The 18,769-nt window shown below is 42.6% G+C and overlaps 1 pseudogene; it reads right to left on the minus strand.

Moving 5' to 3' along the window:
• Positions 1–4,626: 4,626 nt before the first annotated feature.
• LOC130867318 (actin-related protein 2/3 complex subunit 1A-like) lies at positions 4,627–5,675 on the minus strand (annotated as a pseudogene).
• Positions 5,676–18,769: the final 13,094 nt, after the last annotated feature.

Below are 18,769 nucleotides of genomic sequence, written 5' to 3' on the forward strand. Positions count from 1 at the left end.
CAAGCCTTAGGGGAGCTCAGAACCTTCCAATGGCTGACCCACCTCATCCCTAAACAACAGGAGTCTGTTATGCCCCTTAGTTCTCTAAGACATTATGGCTGTTCCTAACAACAGGAAGAACAAATGAATGTGATTGGTTGGAATGAAAGGCTTGCATTCTGGGTCGGTTCACAATAATGGAACATGCAAGAAAGACCCTAACTCCTGATTGTGAGACGTGTAACTGTAACTTGGCACAGGTGTGTTTAGGCTTTGCGCTTATCAACCTGGCTTCTGCCCGTTTGGGGCTGCTCCTGTTCATCCTGCAGCCCTGATTGATCAGTGGCTCTACTTATGTAGTGATTTATTAAAGACTTTGGAACCCAAAAATGTTGTCTCTCTCCTTCCTTGTGGGGCACAATAGACATGGGTATAACATACTGAATGACAAATACCCCACTAAATTTAACCAGTATAAGCTTAGGTGCTTTATATCCTGGTTGCAATTATTTTTGTCCTAGAAGATGAGCCTGTTTTAATTTTCCCCATGAAGGGACCATTAAAAACAAACAAAAAACAAATCAACAGAAAAAAAACTTCTAAGCTCTGGGACAGCTCTGTTCTAGCCCATGTTGCAGGTGACAGAGGCCCATCTGCCATTCCTTGTGACTCTGGTGTTGCCTCAGAGACTGAGCTCTCCATTTGGCCAACTACAAATGGTGGAAAGGGCCTAGTACCACTTGTCATGAGATGTCTCTAAGTTCCAGATTGCTTGGGAAGGCAGGCAGTGATGGAGTCCATTCAGCCTGTCCTGCCAAGCCCCATGAAGATATATAGAAATCACTGTCTCTCTCTGTCTGTCTCTGTCTCTCTTTCTCCCTCCCCCCTCCTGTGTGTTATTTTCCCACTCTTTCACTTAAGGTTGTGACCCCTTCTGTGAGAGGCCTAGAAATTTTACCTCCTAATTCTATTTAAAGGAAAATTTTCTTACCTTCTCCAAGGGTCTTGCCCCTCACATTGGGTTCCAGTTGTGAGGAATCCCTGAAAATAAATGCTACAGTCAGAAGAACAGTCCACAAGGAGCAAGAAGGAAATCTGGTGTAACATGAGTTAGTTTGCATTGGCTCATGCTTCTAGAGCTTTAGTTTTATAACATAGTAAAATTACATATTAAAAACAGTTATCAAGTAAAAATTACAGTTACAATATCCAGTCCATTTGTATTTGGCAAAATTAAAGAAAATACTCAATTATTTACCTTATCTTTGTGAGTCTAAAGTGTTATATCTAGTTTACTTTTTATCATAACTAAGGAAAACTCTAATTTTAATTACTTAGGCTTTTACTTCCTCAAAGACCCCAGAAGGGCATAATGTCACCTAATGACAGGGACATCTAGATGCCTGGATAATCACCCAATGCTCTTTTGTAATGTTGGGGCATCCAGCTATGTCCTATGGCGCTAGTATATCTGACAGACATTTTGCTTTATTGGCATCCTGCTAGTCCAGTTTGGACAGTATACTGTCAGCAATTGAGGCAAGGGCAGTTTTTTTTTTCTTTTTTTCTTTTCTTTTCTTTTTTTTTTTTCCCAAATGGCTAGCTTCTGCCAAAGAAAAGTAAACTCCATTTAGAGGTTCTTCAATGTCCATCATCTTCTTTTGAAGTAAATTGGTGCTGACAGGAGCAGAATATCACATTGTCATGAAAATCCTTAGGTTATTAAACATACTTAAATGCCATATTCTGTAGGTTTTTGAAGTATTTGAAGACCATCTATCTATCTAAATATATTTGCATATGACCTTGAAAACATACCTACCATGACTATAAATTTGACTATTATAGACAACTATTAATCTGTATTTCTTAATTATCCATTATATTTTTAAATTAGTTACCTAAGCACAATACCCCATACAAGAGCATAAACATACATATGGTATAGCAAAAATAGCTTTAAATTTGTATCAATAAATGAAAATCCATTTCTGGTACTGGAAACCTAGTCAACTGTTCAGGGCTAGTGTGGTCATGGATGTTAGAAGAGAACCTACTACCACCACATGACTAGACCAACACAATTCTTTCTAACCACAGTCTAAATAATTACCTTTATATCCACAGATAAGTATAGTTCTAACTCATCAGCAAAGCTTCTCTTTGGAGCAGATGAAGAACATTGCAAAAAACCACAACTGGTCAAAATATGAAAAACAACCAATAATAGGGTGTCCAGCCCCAGTAGATTCATATGCAACACAAATTCTAAAATTTAAGTGTCAGGTCCAAAGGAAACTTCAGTTCCCCAAACTCCAAAAGGCAGTTCAAATATCCAGAAATGGATTCAATAGGAGGATTTCTGGTAGTTAGATAAAAGCCCACATTCTTCAGGAACTTGTGAAACTAGCTCCCATTTGCTTAAAGGAGTCATTTCCCTTACCTCTGGCAGAAGGTACATGTGGCTACCTGTGGCAGTTATCTGCTTATCAAATCCCATGCTGTCCACCAGGGCCCCCCAGTATCACAAGTACCTGTTACACATTTCAAAGTCCATGCTAGCATCCTAGCCCTTCTCACCTGTCCCCTGCCCTAAACTCCCTTCAGTTCACAGGCTTCCATCCCCCCAGCTACTCACTCTCCTTATAACCCTGTTATCCTTGCTATTTTTATCTCTCTGATCTGCCCCTGCTTCTCTCACTATGTTGTCTCTATTATCTATCCCTGATATTCTTCCTTCTCTAGTGGATAGCCATGGCCATGACCAGTTTGCTGGCCTTGTTCAGTCTACTTCATCACTCTGCTCTGGACTCTTCCAGATGCCCCTGGCTTTACTCTCCTTGGTATTTAAAATAAAACATTCCCTCCAAGATGGGCAGTGGTGGTACATGCCTTTAATCCTAGCATCCAGGAGGCAGAAGCGGATGGATCTCTGAGTTCTGAGTTCGAGACCAGCCTGATCTAAAGAGTGAGTTCCAGCACAGCCAGGGCTACACAGAGATGAACCCTGTCTTGAAAAGCCAAAAGCAACAACAAAAACAAAAAACAAAAAAGCCCAAAACCTTCCCCTCAACCATATGTTGGAGCAATCATGTCCTAAATGTATACAACTGTGAGCTACAATAATGACCTTCCTGGCAAGATATGCCAACTGGTGCAATAGTAGCAAGAATGTTATGGGAGTAGCCAACCACTTTCTGATTAGATTTAATACCTGCTACATGAGAGGGAACGCATACCCAGCACTGTGGATGAGGCCAAGTACATGTATTTGGATAGGTAATGGGCCCTAAGAGAAAGCGTACTACTTTTATTCTGCTAAGTGGACATAGCATTAAAATGACTCTTAATGAATGGATCAGAGAATCTCTACTCCCATCAAAGAAGCTTCTTATAATAGATAACAATTAACACAGAAACCCACAACAGGTCAACATGCAGAGAATAAGACTTATGAATCCTTATCCTTAAATAGGATTTCTACCTCACATCTATCCACTCAAGGCTCAGGGGTCATTGCAGAAGATGGGTGCAAAGATGATAAGAGCCAGAGGTGGTAGATGGGCTCAAAAACGGTTTTATCTGGACGGAACAGGGCAGATGCACATATGAACTTACCGAAATTGTGATAGTACATACAAGGCCTGCACAAGCTCAAGCCAGACAAAATAACAGGATAGAGATGGGGAGAGGTAGCCTGGAGTCTCACTCCTAGCTGAGGAACTATTGGCATTTAATAACTGCTGGAAAGAGAGGTTATTTTCTTTAATGCTGTGACCTCTGGTAGTTCAACTACTCCTCAGGGAAGCCACCATATCCAATAGTAGTTGACCAAGACAAATGGGACTCTAAGGTTTTTAAGGCAGGGAACATGAAGTTGCGTGGGTGGGGAACATGAAGGGGCATAGGGGTGGATCTAGTAGAAGCTAGGGGAGGTGCAGTGACTATAATCAAAAAAAACTGTGTGAAAGTCTCAAACAATTAAAATACTGTCTTAAGAAAACAGTAAAACAAATGTTTGACCGAGACAGAACTTTTCATGGGAATATATTACCTGCTTCTTTAAATTGTTGTTCATGACAGACAATAGTGGTGCAGCCTTTTATTCCATTACTTGGGAGGCAAAGGCAGGCCAATGTCTATGAGTTCGAGGCCAGCCTGGTCTACAGAGTGTCAGAACAGCAAGATCTACGTAGTGAAACCCTGTCTCAAAAATAACAACAGAAATACTTAATATCCTACAATTATAGTTCTCTCCAACTTATTTCAATTCCTTGACTGTAGGGCTATTTTTCTTTTTGCACACTGGGTTTTTAATTTTTTAGCAGACAATACACACTTCCCTTACCCTTTTAGTGTGACAATCTTCCATAATAAACTACTTAAAGAGAAGCTTTTGTCAAAAATGGAATGAGATAGCAAAATCAAAACAAAATGAAAAGATAAGAAAAAAACAAAAAAGAAACCCCTGCTGTCTTTAAAACCCACACTTCACCCACAACGTCCACACGAACACATGCTATCATGCTAGTTGCTTGATAGCGTGACAGTGTTTCCACAGGCCGGCGGTCCTCACCAGCATTCCAACGGCAGAGTGTGCGAAGCCCCGTCTCTTCCTCATGCTGGATGGCAGAGGCTCAGTCAGCTTCACATTATCCGGAGGCCCTGAGTGGGAAGACTCCAGGATCTTGAAATCCCAAATTGTCATGGCTCCATCGATGCCAGTACTGCAAAATTTTCGACAGTCTTGCTTGTCCAGCTCATAGCAGAGTGATGCTGCTCCGGTGCAGTGTCTCCAAGGCTGTGTTGCGATCCTCAGTTGTGGCTCTCTCGTCCATGTTGCAGAAGCATTCCACGGCAGACATGTTGCACTGGATGCTCTGTTTTGGGACATCTATTTGGACACAAAGGTCAAACAGCCACGGTCGTCAGAGTTAAACAGCATCGGGCAGCAGGCGTGGCCAGCGGTCACAACGCTGTTCTCTGAGATGAACGACACACTCAGCAGTGGCAGGAACTCAATTTTCAGAGTAGAAACCTGCACACTTTTTGAGGCATCAGCAACGGACACAGTGCTGTCATGGCTGACCCAAGACAGGCGGCTCCCACTGGCAGAGAAGCTGACCCCATGCACCCAGCTGCTGGTGCCACTGCCACCAAATTCAGACGTCAGCTGACCAAAAAGGCATCTTGCTGCCCCAGGAAGTGCTGGCTGGCTTCTCTCATCCATCTCTTTGATGTAGGCAGAAAACACTCTTCACTTGAAGTCACATGAGCCAGCAAAACGTTGTTGGGATGCCAGTCCAAGCTGAGGACTGTGGAACAAAATGGCTTCTTAATGTGCTTGTTCACCCACGAGTCATTTTCAGACTCAAAGTAACATACAGAAATGAGCCGTGCCCCACTCCCCACAGCAAACTTATTCTCGGGTGGGGACCGCTTCACAAAAGTGGCTGCACGGTTAATCCTCAGGATCACCAGGGTGGGCTTCCCAGATGCGTTTCGGTCCGCCCCACAAGTGACGATGTGGTCGCTCTTAGAATCCCAGTCAATACCTGTAGTGTGTCCATTATGTTCCTTCAGCTTACGAGCCTTCGTCCACTAGCTCCCATATTGTGGCTAAGGGCAATCTGGTTACGATCCCTGTTCCAGGCGTGACAGGTGATTGGCTCTAGCAGAAACTGATGCAGAGACATGATGCTTAAGTGTTTTCAAAAGTCAGAAAGCATGTTCCCAAGAGTGTTGAGTATTTGAATGAGGCCAGAAACAAATCCTAGTCTTTGAGTACAAGGAAAGAGGAAAGGCAAGGAAGGCAGGCATTCGTAAATGTCTAAGAAGCATTAGTAATGGCTATTATTTATTTTCATTATCATTTGAGCAGCTACTCTTGAACCTAATAAAAGCCAAGTAGACGAAGACTCTTCTTACTGCAGCTGGGGAAACCGAGACACCGAGAATCAACTTTCCCAGGGTCGCCCAACAAAGTGGCAGAGTCAAATGAGAACTTTGGTGGTCCTACATAAAGGACTTTATGCAATGAATAGTAACACAGAAAAGAGAGCAACTTTGGCGGGAGGTGGGGGTGGAACCGAAGAACCTTAAGGTTACTCGGAAAGATGGCTTTTCTCTTGTTGGGGAGGGTCCCCCAATAACTGACGAATCACAGGCTGCTGTAGACAACACCCTGGGGTCGGGTCGGTCCGGAGGGCCAGAGTGGAAGATTCGTGGACTCTGGTCAGTCGATGCGAACAGGCTCCGGCGGGCACCGATGGAGGAGGGAGGCCCAGAGGAAGCGGCTGACAGATCCCGGAAGTTAAGGTCTATTTTATTGTATCCAATAGATACTTGGATGGTTTCTAAGACTGCCCTGCTTGATATGAGGAATTTAGTTAAACGCTGAATTTTAAAATAAGTTCCTCTTAAAGTTTTTATGCAACTAGAGACGCTGTCTGAAATGTACTTCTTAATATTAAATGAAACATTGTGTAGATTCTATTCTATACTATAGAAGTTCTAAATCATCTGAAAATTGTTTCAAAAGTTGCAGCTACAAATTTAAGAAGACAACGTCTATAAAGAATGCATATATAGTCACACAAAAGAATATTTTATTTTGCTCTAGTTATTCTCAGTAACTAGCAATAGGGGAAGAGAAAAAGAGCCCAGCCAGCCCTTTGGCTCATTAGTTAGACAATCCTGCCCTCTAGAGGCATAGTAAGGAAAAAACAGAGCATGAATTCCCTATTCCTAGCGAGAAGCTTAATTTTATTTGTGAGAATGTTCTCAGTGCTGACAGGAAAAGATCGCTCAAGTCAGATTAATACAACAAATAACTGTGATTGTGTGATGAATCCCACGAACCAGCTTCTTTAGGAAAGTAAAAAACCCCGGGAAGAAATCAAAAGCCCCTATAGAGCACTGTGTCTCCATCCCAGGAACTCTGGGTCCATCCTCTCCACACTTCCATTTGCGCATGCGAAAGAACAGCTATGTAAGGGGATGCTTTTCTGTGGTTTCATCTTGTGTCGGATATGTCTTCTAGCCCTAATTTTTGCCATTCAGTCGTTATTAAAGTCAGAGCGCTCTGATCCCATGTCTAAGACACTCAGAACAGCTCTCATCTCAGAATAAATTCTTCTGTCCTTTCCCTGCCCTGTGAAACCTCCCAAACTGCCCCACTGCTTCAGCTTTTACTGATTTTCCTCTTCGGTCCCCGCCCCTTTTCTTCCTTCCAAATAATGAGCCAAACTCATTCCCAGAGGCTTCTTTCATTTGGTCGGATAACAATCTGTGGTCAACTTAAAAAGGACTCAATCACAACATCACATTTGGTTTTCTTTACCTCACTATCTGAATTTGTATTTAGCATGTTGGCAATGCCCGTGGAAGCTTTTGGGTAGTTAGATGGGGCATCCAGCAGACAAACCACCCTCTGGAGAAACTTAACTTACACAGACAAAGAGGTGGGATATTTTTGTAGAGCTGGAATGAAAGGAATTCGGATTCGTGGGACATTGTGGGCTATCGTGGAGCCCTTGACTGATGACATGCCTTTAGCTGGAACATTGTCCATCTTCTTCCTTAGGAAACCACTTTTAGGGATTAACTGGACAGGAGTGACTAATCTCCTAGACATCCCTGCACTGAAAGGCTTATCAGATACTATCATTTTGGATATAACTGTCAATCACTTGCCAAAAAACAAGATCCTAGCTGGGCTCCCTACACTTCCAATAAAGATACAGCCCCATGCAGTCCCTGCCTCCATTCCATCCCTAGATACAGCCCCATGCAGTCCCCACCTCCACTCCATCCCTAGATACAGCCCCATGCAGTCCCCGCCTCCACTCCATCCCTAGATACAGCCCCATGCAGTCCCCGCCTCCACTCCATCCCTAGATACAGCCCCATGCAGTCCCCACCTCCACTCCCACCACTCACATCACCCTGGTTTTTTCAGATTCCAGGGAAAACTCAGGGGACTGAGTGCTGGTACCTGTCACATATTAGATCTCACTACCTAAACACCTATATCTCTTTACTTCTCAGAAAAGTTGTAGTCCCAATTCAATTAAAAATCAAAGCTGGCTTTGAAGTTGGAGTGTGGGTCTCTTCTTCTCTAAATCCAAGCATGTTGTTAGAAAAAAAGTTCAGAGTTTTTCCTCATATCAGAAAAGCCACCTGGTGTAGAACAGAAGAAAACCAAAAATCTAGGGACTATTGTTGTCAAAACTGTTATCTCCCCAAAATTCTATTTCTCCCTTTACTTATTTCTGACTCTTTAGTACCTTTTTTGGCTGAGTAACTTAAGTATATTTTGACAAACTAATAGGTAAAATTAATAGATGGATGATAGCTAGCTAGCTAGATAATAGATATATAGGTAAGTGATAGATAAATAACGTATAGATAATAATAGATGTAACATATATTCAGTAGAATATTGTTATTTTTAATATCTTTATCTTATTTTTAATTATTTGTAAGTATATGTGTATCTGTGTGTCTGCATATATTGTCCTGTCTATTCCTCTCAACAATTCAATGACTTTCTGGAGTCCTGGAAGATTTCCCATAACACTGGCATACCCTATAATCCACAGGGACAAGCCATTGTGGAGAGGACCAGTAGGACTTTTAAGGAGCTGTTGGCCAGAACTGTCTTGCCAAAGGCTAGGAGAGATCCTCATCTGACCTTAACAGAGGTTCTTTTCCATATGAACTTTCTCAGCTTTGATGACAAGGGGCACAGCCCAGCTTACAAGCACTGGGCATCTCTGCCAAGGAACACACCCCTGCCCCTGGTGACACAGAGAGATCCTCTCTTCCTCCAATAACAGCCACCAGCCCCTGTGCTAACCTGTGGGAGAGGGTGTACTTGTGTTTTTCCTTAGACTGCCACAGCACAAATATGGGTCCCGGTAAGCTAGGTATACCTGGCCATTGATCAGCCTGCTTCTACCAAGGAGGGATTAATTCAGGATGAGTAATGTACATACTTCCCTTTCTTAATGTACATACTCCCCTTTCTTAATGTACATACTTCCCTTTATTAAGGCAAAGGTTATGGCCTTTGACTCCTCATTTTTTTTTTAAAAAGTTTGGCATAACATAAAAGGCTATTGGATCCCTCCTGGATGTTCACATATGTATTAATTGGTGGGGTGGTTTTGTTAACCTTTATTTTCCTTAAATATCTCATACAGAAGATCCAACATCAGTGGACAGCAACTAAGGTGACTCTTCAGTTGGTAATGGTTCTTAGGCATCCTTCTGGCCGTCCTCCACAGGAGGTCATGCATGCCTGATTATTTGTAATTCAAAAGGCCACTGCCTAGCCCCCCAACTCTGGCAGCTCTCAAAGAATGAATGCTCTTCGAGGGCTAGTAGTCAATAATGGCCACGAGCTTGCTTGGCAGGCCAACTTAAGACAGGCATAGTTCAGTTGCTAAGCCTTCCTGAGGCGGGTCAACAAGGTCTGGGCAAATAAGTCTGGCTCTCACTGAGTGCCCTCTGTAGTAAACAAAAAAGGGTGGATATGTAGGAAGTTAAGGCCTGGCGCTGTCAAAGGTCCTGTCTGTGCCTAGCCAATAAGGATCAACCAACTCAGTGTTTCCTGAGTGCCTAGCAACAGGCACTGTCAGAGGTTCTGATTGTGTCTAGCCAATGAGAGACAAGCATGAGATGTCAACTGTCAACAGATCAAAATGACTGAGTGCTGGGAGGGTAGATAAGATTTTCCCTGTTGTTAAATAAATGAGTCTGCTGTAAGCCTTCTACCTGACTCGTGGTGTCTGTGTTCATTGATGTTGTGCCTTCACCCCTCCCCCATTCCCCAAGGAAGACGTTCGGACCTAATAAAACAAATATATTATCGCACTCACTCCATTAGAAGTATCTTCTGTTGAAGGCAAAGGCCTCTGTCTTTTTGACCACAGAGCTCTCTCCACCCTTGACCGTGCGTGGGACATAGATTAAAAACATTTGTTTGTTTTACATTTGTTTTGAAACAAAGTCTCATGTAGCTGGTTATATAACCAAAAATGACCCTGAACTCTTGACCTTCTTGCCTCGAATGTTCCAGGTGATGGGATTACGGGTGCATACCACCATGCTTGGGTGTCAATTTTTTTTCAATGATCAATAACCGCAGGGAGACCTGGAATATGTCAATTATATTTTACTTCTAAAGTACAAATTTTCAGTCGCCTCTATATTATCATAAGTGTCAAGAAGACAGCTGAGGAAAGGTTCAGTGGCCAACAAGGAAGTATCCAATACATTTCAGATTAAGGTTTATTTATCAGTAATAATGTCTCTGGCTCCCTCACTCACTCCAGGTCACTCTGGACATTCTCCTTTGAACCTTGTGTCAGGGTGGTGAGTGGGAAGAGTGGTCACTGTACATCATAGGACATTCTCCCTAGGCCCTATGGGATTTCTATGGAACATTTGTGGGTAGATGTTTGAGTCATCCACAAAGAAGTCAGTTAGGAATCCAGTCACTCAACGTTCCAGGCTCAAAACTTACAAGTTTGTTGCTGTTGTGGAGACATGGTCTTTGCTATGTAGCCCAGACTACCCTGAATTTGAAATCTTCCTACCTCAACTTTCAAGTGCTAGAATTACAGTTACATGGTGCCAAATAACACAATCCCATGGTCTGGTTTTAAAACTGGCATTATTTAAGCAGGCAGTAGTGCCTAAGCCAGATCAAGATAATATATGCTAGTGTATGTGTGTGTATTTCTTTATTCTTTGTTAATTTCACATCATGCACCTAAATCCCACTCACCTCTCAGTCCCTCCATATCTTCTCATGCCATGCAGCATCTCCCCCAAAAGAAAACCTCCCCCAAATAATTAAAAACAAAACAAAAAATACCAACTCACTCTTCCATCTTTCCAACATCTCTTCATTTCTCCTAATGGTATTGGGCCAATGCAAAGCCCAGGATGTGGGTCTGGGTGGTAGGTGAGCTGGTCAGTCTGGGCCACTGGGACCAACCGCCTTAGGCAAGGGGCAGAGCCAACTCTTCTAGGCCTATGCCATAGGAATCAGCTTTCCCAAGCCTGTGGTACGGGATGAGGTCTCTCTCCCAAGTGCAGGACTCAGCTCTCCCATGAGGAGTAGAGCTAGTTTTCCTGCTGCAGTGTCCAGTGAGGGGCAGGGCCAGCTACCCCAGGGTCACTGAAGGCCAGAACTGGCTCATCACAACCCTTGGATTTCAATACACATGGTTCCCATGGCCTCCTGTAATAACACAGGCCATGGACATCAACATAGACTCCACTTGCAGTGGGACCATGGATCCAGACATGGTACTCGGCAGCAGCTCAAGACTGGATGCCACCACAGCCCCAGTGGCAGATCAGGTCATACAGATCACTATGGCCCTGGTGGCAGTGTGGCTCTCAGACACCAACATGGCCTCAGGTGGCAGTCCATACCCCAGGCAACCATGTGGTATTTGGTGGCAACATGGGTCATGGATGTGAACACAGATTCCAGCTGCAGTAGGACCAAAAACACAGACAAGTCACATATACAGGAAAACCCATCAGAATAACAACTGGTTCCTCAGTGGAAACTCTGAAATATATCCTGGAGAAATGCACTCCAAATTCTAAATGATCATGACTGTCAAGCTAGACTATTGTACTCAGAGAAACTACCTGCTATAACTGAAGGCAAAAGAAAAACTTTCTATGATCTAAAGCAGTTAAATATCTGGGTGTTGGAGGCAGTTTGTTCATTTCCCAACCACCCAGACTCCCGAAATAATCACACAGAAACTGTATTATTTAAATCACTGCTTGGCCTATTAACTCTAGCTTCTTTTTTTTTTTTTTCATTTTTTTTATTCTTTTTTAATTAAAATTTCCAACTGCTCCCCGTTTCCCATTTCCCTCCCCTCCTCCCACACATTGCCCCCTCCCCCCACTCCCCTCCCCCATCCCCACTCCTCTTCTCCTCCCCCCAGTCCATTCCCCCTCCCTCTCGATACTGAAGAGCAGTCCAAATTCCCTGCCCTACAGGAAGACCAAGGTCCTCCCACTTCCATCCAGGCCCAGGAAGGTGAGCATCAAAACAGGCTAAGCTCCCACAAAGCCAGTTCATGTATTAGGATCGAAACCTAGTGCCATTGTCCTTGGCTTCTCATCAGCCTTCATTGTCCGCCATGTTCAGAGAGTCCAGTTTCAACCCATGCTTATTCAGTCCCAGTCCAGCTGGCCTTGAAGAGCTCCCAATAGATCAGTTCCACTGTCACAGTGGGTGGGTGCACGCCTCGTGGTCCTGATTTCCTTGCTCATGTTCTCCCTCCTTCTGCTCCTCATTTGGACCTTAAGAGCTCAGACCGTTGCTCCAATTTGGGTCTCTGTCTCTCTCTCGATCTATCGCCAGTTGAAAGTTCCTGTGCCATTCTCCTTGGCCTCTCGTCAGCTCTCATTGTCCGCCACATTTCGAGAGTCCGGTTTTATCCCATGTTTTTTCAGTAGCAGTCCAGCTGACCTTGGTGAGCTCCCAATAGATCAGCCCCACTGTCTCAGTGGTTGGGTGCACCCCTCATGGTCCTGACTTCCTTGTTCATGTTCTCTCTCCTTCTGCTCCTCATTATAACCTTGGGAGCTCAGTCCGGTGCTCCAGTGTGGTCTCTGGCTCTATCTCCATCCATTGCTAGATGAAGGTTCTATGGCGATATGCAAGATATTCATCAGTATGATTATAGGATAGGTTCATTTCAGGTTCCCTATCCTCAGGTGCCACAATGAACTAACTGGGGACATTGCCCTGGGCATCTGGTAGCCATTCCAAGTTCAAGTCTCTTGCCACCCCTTAGGTGGCTCCCTTACCTAAGGTATGAGTTTCCCTGCTCCCCTATCCAACCTTCCTTTATCCCCAATCACCCCGATTCCCCCAGTTCCCCTCATCCTCTCCTTCACACTTTTCTCTCCCCATCACCCCTCATCCCCATCCCACCCCACCCCCAAGATTCCAATTTTTTGCCCATCAGTCATGTCTATTTCCCATAGCTGGGAGGATATCTATATGTTTTTCCTTGGGTTTACCCTCTTGTTTAGCTTCTTTAGGATCACAAATTATAGACTCAGTGGCCCCTATCCATGGCTAGAAACCAATTATGAGTGAGTACATCCCATGTTCTTCTTTTTGGGTCTGGGTTACCTCACTAAGGATCGTATTTTCTATTTCCATCCATTTGCATGCAAAATTCGAGAAGTCATTGTTTTTTACCGTAGAGTAGTACTCTAATGTGTATATATTCCACACTTTCTTCATCCATTCTTCCATTGAAGGGCATCTAGGTTGCTTCCAGGTTCTGGCTATTACAAATAATGCTGCTATGAACATAGTTGGACAAATGCTTTTGTCATATGATAGGGCATCTCTTGGGTATATTCCCAAGAGTGCTATTGCTGGGTCCAGGGGTAGGTTGATCCCAATTTTTCTGAGAAACCGCCACACTGATTTCCAAAGTGGTTGCACAAGTTTGCAGTCCCACCAGCAATGGATGAGGGTACCCCTTTCTCCACAACCTCTCCAGCAAAGGCTATCCTTGGTGTTTTTGATTTTAGCCATTCGGACAGGTGTAAGATGATATCTCAAAGTTGTTTTGATTTGCATTTCTCTGATCGCTAAGGAGGTTGAGCATGACCTTAAGTATCTTTTGGCCATTTTAACTCCTTCTGTTGAGAATTCTCTGTTCAGTTCAGTGCCCCATTTTTTAATTGGGTTAATTATCCTTTTAAAGTCTAGTTTCTTGAGTTCTTTATATATTTTGGAGATCAGACCTTTGTCTGTTGCGGGGTTGGTGAAGATCTTCTCCCAGTCAGTAGGGTGCCTTTTTGTCTTAATGACAGTGTCCTTTGCTTTACAGAAGCTTCTCACTTTCAGGAGGTCCCATTTATTCAATGTTGCCCTTAATGTCTGTGCTGCTGGGGTTATACATAGGAAGCGATCTCCAGTGCCCATATGTTGTAGGGTACTTCCCATTTTCTCTTCTATCAGGTTCAGTGTGTTCAGATTGATATTGAGGTCTTTGATCCATTTGGACTTGAGTTTTGTGCATGGTGATAGATATGGGTCTATTTTCATTCTTCTACAGGTTGACATCCAATTGTGCCAGCACCATTTGTTGAAGATTCTTTCTTTCTTCCATTGTATATTTTTAGCTCCTTTATCAAAAATCAGTTGTTCATAGGTTTGTGGGTTAAAATCCGGGTCTTCTATACGATTCCATTGGTTGACTTCTTTGTTTTTATGCCAGTACCACGCTGTTTTCATTACTGTAGCTCTGTAATAGAGTTTGAAGTCAGGGATGGTAATGCCTCCAGAAGTTCCTTTATTGTATAAGATTGTTTTGGCTATCCTGGGTTTTTTGTTTCTCCATATAAAGTTGATTATTGTCCTTTCAAGATCTGTGAAGAATTTTGATGGGATTTTAATGGGGATTGCATTGAATCTATAAATTGCCCTTGGTAGAATTGCCATTTTTACTATGTTGATTCTCCCAATCCAAGAGCAAGGGAGATCCTTCCATTTTCTGGTATCCTCTTCAATTTCTTTCTTCAATGCCTTAAAGTTTTTGTCAAATAGATCTTTCACTTCCTTGGTTAGAGTTACCCCAAGATATTTTATGCTGTTTGTGGCTATCGTGAAAGGTGATGATTCTCTTATTTCTCTCTCTGCTTCCAGATCCTTTGTGTATAAGAGGGCGACTGATTTTTTGGAGTTGATCTTGTATCCTGCCACATTACTAAAGGCGTTTATCAGCTGTAGGAGTTCTTTGGAGGAGTTTTTGGGGTCGCTCATGTACACTATCATATCATCTGCAAATAATGCAAGTTTAACTTCTTCCTTTCCAATTTGAATCCCCTTTATCCCCTTATGTTGTCTTATTGCTATTGCTAAAACTTTGAGAACTATATTGAAGAGGTATGGAGAGAGTGGACAGCCTTGGCGTGTTCCTGATTTTAGTGGAATGGCTTTAAGTTTCTCTCCATTTAATTTGATATTAGCTGTCGGCTTGCTGTATATAGCTTTAATTATATTTAGGTATGACCCTTGTATCCCTAATCTCTCCAAGACTTTTATCATAAAGGGATGTTGAATTTTGTCAAATGCTTTTTCAGCATCTAATGAAACGATCATATGGATTTTTTCTTTCAGTTTATTTATATGATGGATTACATTGATAGATTTGCGTATGTTAAACCAGCCCTGCATCTCTGGTATGAAGCCTACTTGATCATAATGGATAATTTTTCTAATGTGTTCTTGGATTCGGTTTGCCAGAATTTTGTTGAGGATTTTTGCGTCGATGTTCATGAGTGAGATTGGCCTGTAATTCTCTTTCTTGGTTGGGTCTTTGTGTGGTTTTGGTATCAGAGTTACTGTAGCTTCATAAAAGGAATTTGGCAATGACTCTTCTGTTTCTATATTGTGAAATACATTAAGGAGAATAGGTATTAGGTCTTCTTGGAAGTTCTGGTAGAATTCTGCATTGAAACCATCTGGTCCTGGACTTTTTTTGGAAGGGAGGTTTTTGATAACAGCTTCTAATTCTTCACGACTGACAGGTCTATTTAGGTTGTTCACCTGGTCCTGGTTTAACTTTGGTAAATGGTATTTATCTAAAAAAGCATCCATTTCTTTTACATTTTCCAGTTTTGTGGCATACAGGCTTTTGTAGTAAGATCTAATGATTCTCTGAATTTCCTCTGTGTCTGTGGTTATGTCTCCCTTTTCATTTCTGATCTTATTAATTTGCAAATTCTCTCTCTGCCGTTTGATTAGTTTGGATAGGGGTTTATCAATCTTGTTGATTTTCTCCAGGAACCAGCTTTTTGATTCATTGATTCTTTCAATTGTTTTCTGTGTTTCTATTTTGTTGATTTCAGCCCTCAGTTTGATTATTTCCAGTCTTCTACCCCTTCTAGGTGAGTCTGCTTCTTTTTTTTCTAGAGCTTTCAGGTGAGCTGTTAAGTCTCCAATGTGTGCTTTCTCTGTTTTCTTTAAGTGGGCAGTTAGTGCTATGAACTTTCCTCTCAGAACTGCTTTCATAGTGTCCCATAGGTTTGAGTATGTTGTTTCTTTATTTTCATTGTCTTCAAGGAAGAGTTTAATTTCTTTCTTTATTTCTTCCTTAATCCAGGTATGGTTCAGTAGTTGACTATTCAGTTTCCATGAGTTTGTAGGCTTTCTGGGGGTAGCATTGTTGCTGAATTCTAGCTTTAATCCATGGTGATCTGATAAGATACAGGTGGTTATTAATATTTTTTGTAACTGTGGATGTTTGCTTTGTTACCGAGTATGTGGTCGATTTTTGAGAAGGTTCCATGAGCTGCAGAGAAGAAGGTATATTCTTTCCTATTTGGGTGGAATATTCTATAGATGTCTGTTAAGTCCATTTGATTCATTACCTCCATTAATTCTCTTATTTCTCTGTTAGGTTTCTGTCTACTTGACCTGTCCATTGGTGAGAGAGGAGTATTAAAGTCTCCTACTATTAATGTGTGCGGTTTGATGGCTGCCTTGAGTTTTAACAATGTTTCTTTTACGTACGTGGGTGCTTTTATATTAGGGGCATAGATATTCAGGATTGAGACTTCATCCTGATGAATTGTTCCTGTTATGAGTAGAAAATGTCCCTCTCCATCTCTCCTGATTGATTTAAGTTTGAAGTCAACTTTGTTAGAAATTAGTATGGCCACCCCTGCTTGTTTCTTAGGTCCATTTACTTGATAAGCCTTATCCCAACCCTTTACTCTGAGTAAGTGCCTGTCTTTGTGGTTGAGGTGTGTTTCTTGTAAACAGCAGAATGTTGGATCCTGTTTTCGTATCCAATCTCTTAGTCTGTGCCTTTTTATAGGAGAGTTGAGTCCATTGACATTAAGTGATATTAATGACCAGTGGTTGTTAACTCCGGTCATTTTTTAAGTTGTAAATTTTGTGTGTTCCCCTTCTTTGTGTTGCGCTGGTGAAGGGTCTCTAGTTGTCTGAGATATTGTGGTCATTGTTGGACTCCTTGTTTAGTGATTTTCCTTCTATTACTTTCTGTAAGGCTGGATTTGTGGCTACGTATTGTTTAAATTTGTTTTTATCCTGGAAAATTTTGTTTTCTCCATTTATAGTGAACGAAAGCTTGGCTGGGTATCGTAGTCTGGGCTTGCATCCATGGTCTCTTAGTTTCTGCAGTACATCTATCCAGGACCTTCTGGCTTTCATGGTTTCCATAGAGAAGTCAGGTGTAAGTCTGATAGGTTTACCTTTATAAGTAACTTGGCCTTTTTCCTTTGCTGCTCTTAGTATTCTTTCTTTATTCTGTATGCTTTGTGTTTTGATTATTATATGGCGAGAGGATGTTTTTTTTTTGATCCAGCCTATTCGGTGTTCTGTATGCTTCTTGAACCTTCATAGGTATATCTTTCTTTAGGTTGGGAAAGTTTTCTTCTATAATTTTATTAAATATATTTTCTGGACCATTGAGCTGCGCTTCTTCTCCTTCTTCTATTCCTATTATTCTTAGGTTTGGTCCTTTTATTGTGTCCCATATTTCCTGAATGTTTTGTGATGAGAATTTGTTGGCCTTGCTGTTTTCTTTGATCAGCGTGTTTATTTTCTCTATGGTATCTTCAGAATCTGAGATTCTTTCTTCTATCTCTTGTATTCTGTTGGTTATGCTTGCTTCTGTAGTCTCTATTCGTTTACCTAGATTTTCCCTGTCCAGCTGGCCTTCTGTTTGTGTTTTCTTCTTTGCCTCCATTTCAGTTTTTAAGTCTTGAACTGTTTCCATTATCTGTTTGATTGTTTTTCCTTGGTTTCCTAGGGTATCATTCACTGATTTACTCAATTCTTCAAACTTTCTGTTATACTTCTCATCCATTTCTATAAGGGCATTTTTTACATGTTGTTTAAGGGCGTCAATCACTTTCATAAAGTCAATTTTATCTACTTCTTCATGATTAAGGTGTTCATGTCCACCTGTTGGGAGGTCGCTGGGTTCTGGTGGTTTCATATAATTTTTCAGATTGTGAGGTGAATTCTTGCATTGGCGCCTGCCCATCTCTTTCTCCGAATGCTCCCCTCTGGATGTTCTTTTACCGGATCAGGTCTCCTTGCCTACTGATGTACCTTCCCAGTGATGGTTCTCTGCAGTGCTAGCTCTCCTGGTGTTCTAGTGATGTCTCTCCTTGCTTGTTGCAGGCAGGCCAGTGAAACAAAGGAAGTCTCGCCTGCCTACTTGCCCTGAGGATTTGCCCCCAGCGCCAGACAGACTGAGCTGGATGGTGTTATGTGCCCAAAGAGGAAAGGGGGCAGAAGGAAGAAGGGTTCTGGATGCAAGCTGGGTGGGACAAGAAGAGAGAGGCAGTATGCGGGGTATAGAGCCCCTGCAGGGAGCCCAGGGAGTATAGGGAGGGGGATGAGGAACTTCAGAGTTCCCTTTCCAGGGCTGCTTCCGCTGCCGCTGGTCACAAACTCACCGCACTGCTGTCTCTCCTGGTGCCGAGATCAGATCTCCATGCAGGTTGGGTAGTTCGTAAACAAAGCGCCTACCTTGGTTGGTGCAGGCAGGCCAGTGAGACAAAGGAGGTCTCGCCTGCCTATTTGCCCTGAGGATTTGCCCCCAGCGCCAGACAGACTGAGCTGGATGGTGTTATGTGCCCAAAGAGGAAAGGGGACAGAAGGAAGAAGGGTTCTGGATGCAAGCTGGGTGGGACAAGAAGAGAGAGGCAGTATGGGGGTGTAGAGCCCCTGCAGGGAGCCCGG

This window comes from Chionomys nivalis, chromosome X (assembly GCF_950005125.1).
Source record: "Chionomys nivalis chromosome X, mChiNiv1.1, whole genome shotgun sequence".
Classification (NCBI taxonomy): domain Eukaryota; kingdom Metazoa; phylum Chordata; class Mammalia; order Rodentia; family Cricetidae; genus Chionomys; species Chionomys nivalis.